This window comes from Budorcas taxicolor, chromosome 5, assembly GCF_023091745.1.
Source record: "Budorcas taxicolor isolate Tak-1 chromosome 5, Takin1.1, whole genome shotgun sequence".
In the NCBI taxonomy this organism is placed as follows: Eukaryota; Metazoa; Chordata; class Mammalia; order Artiodactyla; family Bovidae; genus Budorcas; species Budorcas taxicolor.
Genome location: NC_068914.1, coordinates 111,767,551 through 111,772,513, shown reverse-complemented (window position 1 = coordinate 111,772,513; position 4,963 = coordinate 111,767,551). Strand labels below are relative to the sequence as shown.

The 4,963-nt window shown below is 40.3% G+C and overlaps 1 non-coding gene and 1 pseudogene across 1 annotated transcript; one reads left to right on the top strand and one right to left on the bottom strand.

The window, feature by feature from the left end:
• Positions 1-309: 309 nt before the first annotated feature.
• LOC128048189 (60S ribosomal protein L9-like) lies at positions 310-876 on the bottom strand (annotated as a pseudogene).
• A 343-nt stretch (positions 877-1,219) lies between these two features.
• On the top strand, positions 1,220-1,291 carry TRNAA-UGC (transfer RNA alanine (anticodon UGC)). The gene has a single exon. It is a non-coding gene; the product is annotated as a tRNA-Ala (tRNA).
• Positions 1,292-4,963: the final 3,672 nt, after the last annotated feature.

Genomic DNA, 4,963 nt, shown 5'->3' with positions numbered 1-4,963 from the left:
CTCTCCATCTCTATGCCCTAGCCATTAGCCTTTTTTTCAATCTCTTTTTCCACCCTCAAATCAAAAGAGCTTTTATTGCATCTTTAAATACCACAAATGAGTCTGAAAAACCATCTGGCATCTTGCTGTTTCTGTAGCCAGACCACTCAGATCTTATTCATCAGCTTGCTGAACTGTTCCTTTTCAGATACATAGATCCCATTCAAAAATTTTCTGATATTCTTGTTTGTTTAAAAAAATAATAATCTTTTTTTTTTTTTTTTTTTTTTTACTGTGCCGGGTCTTAGTTAGACATGGGGGTATCTAGTTCTATGACCAGGGATCAAACCCAGACCTCCTGTATTGAGAGCAGGGATTCCTAGCCACTATACCACCAGGGAAGTCTTTAATATTCTTGTTTTTACCTGTTATCATTTGCTGAATCAAAGCAGCTGAATTTGAAACAAGCTTAGTATTATTTCCTTCAAGAATTAACTCATCTTTCTGGGCTTGAGACACTGAACAAGCAACACCTTGCTTCATCTGAACCCCAAGGGGATGTATTTTTCACCTCCCCAAATTTGGATTTCAACAGGAGAAACATTCTTGACATAGATGGAGAAGTGAGTGCACACAGACCTCATCATGTAACAGAAGTCCAGTGTTACACCCTTGATCATGTTCCGTGCATGATTACAAGTAGTGCAAACAGTCGCCAATTCTTTTCTATTTCCCCACCATCTATCAACCTGGAGCCCCTTCTTTTTCTTTCCAGGGAGACTGAGCTCTACATTGATGTGATTGAAGTCTCTCCACAGGGTGCCTTTAGGACTCTTCACAATAACTGCATCCCTTCAAAGTAACATTGGCATTTTCTGGAATAGTCTGATTGCTGAGAATGGTTCATTCCCACAGTAGATGTAGCAAAGAAAGTTCAATCTCTTTAATTAATCTAACTATAGGCTTTGCTAACTCACTAACAAATCTTAGTTCAAACATGTCTTGCCAAATTGCCCTCTGAAATGCTGTGTCACCATGCATTCTTTCTGATTAGTATTTACCACAGTTGCAGTTATATTTTCATGTATGGATATTTGATCAATGTCAGCCTCCCCTCTGGAATAGCTTAGTTCAATAGAACTTTCTGTGATGATGTAAATAGTCTGTATCAGCACTGTCCAACTCAATAGCCTCTAACCACATGTAGTTATTGAACAAATAAAACACAACTAGAGCACTTGGGGATGTAGCTCAGTGGTAGAGCACATGCTTTGCATGTATGAGGTCCTGGGTTCAATTCCCAGCATCTCCATTTGATTTCTCCCTGTCTAATGCTCAGAAAATATGACAAGTATAGATGTGAGCTTTAAATTTCATTTATGTTTACTTAATTTAAATGTAAATAGCCACATGTGGCAGAGATTATTTATGTCCCCCACAGTCTTCCCAGCACTTAATTCAGTGCCCACACTTAGTAACTGCTCAATAAATATTTCTTGAATGATTTCCCTGGCGGTCCAGTGGCCAAAACTCAGGTCTCTCAATGCAGGGGGCCCAGGGAACTAGATCCCACATGCTGCAAAGATCCCATGCGCCCAACTAAGACCCAGTGCAGCCAAATAAATACATTAATATTTTAAAATAATTATTTGTTAAAAGACTCAATCTGTACAATAGGGATATGACTAGTTAACTTGTAGATCCAATCTTTTTTTAAGAGGAAAAGCGGAGGGGAGAGTCTCTACATGACAGGGTCAGCTATCAAAGATTCTCAGTCCTCTTACAAAGGTGAATTTCACCTTCGAAAATTTGATCAACCCCAGAGGGTGGCTGGGATAGTAAATAAGAACATATGGGTGATCTGGATAAAATACCACCTGCAATATGCCTAGGAAGTGTACCTGGAACAAGTGGTGGTCCATCAACTTCACAGAGGGCAAGTGAATGAAGGTGTAGGGAAACTGAAGAAGACTTCACAAAGCAGGTAATATTTGAATTATATCTGGAGGAATAATAAAGGTGGTAGGAATGGGAGTGGGTTGAAGTCCTGAGAGGTTTTCAGTGCTTACCATGTACCAGGCATAGACTTGGGTTTTTATATGGCTAATTTAATCCTCACAATAACCTGATGAGTGAGACACCATTATTTTCCCCATTTTACAGACAACTGAAAAAACTGAGGTATAGAGACAAAAATCATCTTCCCATGGTCATCTCGCTAATGAATGGCAGAGCTGAGGCTGATACCCAGCCCTTGGCTCCTACCATGATGCTCTTCTACCTCATGAACTGAATTTTTCTTGGCAGAGGGAATCATGTATAAAGACACAGTAGTAGAAAAGAAATGGCATGTTTTTGCATGAGATGCTGAAATGTAAGGGGAGATGAAACAATAAATAAATGCTAGGGTCAGTCTGGGGTTCCCAAGGCAGTTCAGTGTATGGCTCTGTCCCCTACATTTTCAGTCAATATTCACAATAATCCAAGTATTACACCATGTTATAAAATAAGAAACAGAAATTCTAGGAAGTTAAGAATCTTGCCAAAGGTCACAAAGCAAGTGTGCTGAAGTTGGGATATAAATCTAGGTGTGCCTATTTCTAAATCTACTGTTTGTCTTACTATTCAGTAATGTGTAGTGAGGTATGGGCTGAAAAAGAGGCAAAAGGAACATGCTCTAGGGACAAAAGAAAGGATGAGTTTTCTGACAAGAATCAGGTCAGAATTCATCCATGAAAGATCTGCCTTGAAAACTCTGAAATCCTGCTTGGGGGACCATAATCTCTGTGAAGCCTTCTCTGATCAAACACAGCATTAGTCACTCCATCTTTATTTTTTACGTCAAGCTACATTAAAGCTTTCTGTTTATATGGCTGCCACGCTCAGAACTGTTGCTTACTGAGCACCTCTCTGGCGGGAGCTTCACATGTCCTGTTCTCATTAATCATCTTAATAACCTTCTGGGAGATGTACCATCACCTCCATTTGCAGATAGTAAACCAAGGATAAGTGAGTGGCCAAAGGTCTGATAGCTAGTCCAGGACACAGGCCCCATGTTCTCTCTCCACCACAGTCTTTTTCACTCAGGGGCTGGTTTTTGCACGCCTAGTATCTGGCACAGTGCCTTCCCCATAGCAGGCAGGCACTCACTCGAGGTTTGAATTCACCTGGTAGAATGGCAGGCTTTCAGATGTTAGTGAAGTAGAGAAAAGAGTCTAAGGTGTCCTGGGAAACCAGTGGGGGAAGCCCTCATTTTGAGCATTTGTCAATTTCCATGGTATAAAAACTCCCCACTTAGGCTGATTTCAAGCTACCAACCTGATTGCAAAAGCCCTGGATGTTTAACCATGGCTCTCTTGACCTAGTAAGAACCAGTTCCAGCACACACCTGAATGTTCAAGGTCCTCAGGTACAAACTACTTTCCCTCCTACAGCTCCTCTGCACTGCAGCTCTCTATATCCAGACTTCTTTGCAATCTCAGAAGGGTAGGGATTTAACAGTAAAGCTCACCTTTATCACAGCCCCATGACCTATTCCAATTCCAAATGGTCCTGGGAACACAACATCCCTTAAACATCGCCTCCTTCTCTTGTATCCAGGACTATTTAAGCACTTCTGCCTTCAAATGTGCCTCGGTCTCCTCTTCTGTGAATATCTGAGCTGGTCCCATAGCCTTGGACAGCTTTCTACTGACAAGCAGTACAGAGCAATAGTTATGGGAGCCTCCTCTGACGTCACATAACCTGGCATTTCTGCTGACAAGTGGCATGCCCTTAGGAAGTTTCCGTTACCTTTGTGTGCCTCAGTTTACTGATCTGTAAATGGTGATTTAAAAAAAAAAACAAAAACAGTACCTGCAGTTTATGTAGCAGTTGTGGAAGTTAGATGAGTAAGTAGATGTAAAGGGCTCAGAATGTGGTACAGGTATTCAATATTTGAGTTGTTCTTATCATCATTATGTCCTTTAGGCATGGCACAAATCTAGGGAAGGCCTCAGTGTTAGGATTTTCCCACAATAACTGTTTAAAATGTGTTACACTAGACTCTGTATAAAACTTAATTCAAGGGGGTAACCTATTCATCTTTCAATTAGCAGTATATAGTTATGCATGTCATTTTTCATAGTCATCCATTCTCATGGCTCAGAGCTTGTTCTTTCTCTGGTAGAAGAAAAACATAATTTTCTCAACCAACTTGGTAAAAAAAAAGAAAAGATATGAGGAACTTAAAAAAAATAGTACATACATTTTGTGTTACATGTACATACATGCATACTGTACAGACACTGGAACAAGCACAAACATTCCCTTTCTACACCCCATTTGTTTTAGGTCTCATGGTGTCCCATTTCAATTCTAGAGGAAAGAAAACATTTTTAACCTAGAAAACAACTGGCCAGCAGAACCTCAGGAGGAACAGGCTTCACTGAAGTCAGGTCTCAGATGTCTCTCTTTTTTTTTTGGCTGCATAGCATGTGGGATCTTAGTTTCCCAATCAGAGTGTGAACCCATCCCCCCTGTACTGGCAGCACAGAGTCTTAGTCAGTGCACCACCAGGGAAGTTCCTCATACATTTCATCTTGTAAGACTAGAGATCAGCCACCCTCACCACCAGTCAAGGGGTCATGTATTAATTAATAGTTGTAAACAGCTTTTAGATCTTACAGATGAAATAAGTACCATACAGTTTATTGTCAATATTAATCCCAAGACAGTTGATGACTAGTCATTGGTGGAGGTGTGTGGTCACACATAAAGCAGCCTTGAATCTTCCTGATTGGCAAATAATACTCCAGAGCCTGATTTGAATTAAAAGTGACCTACATCTCATTTATAACCTCAGATGTATTAAGACCAACTTTTCCATTCTAAGGACAGACCAAAGTATTTCTGAACTCCTTTATCTACAGGTTAATAATTGTCACCTAATCTTTCAATAATCTCAGGAACTCTCTTGAGGCTGTGTTGCAAAGCTAGATGACCT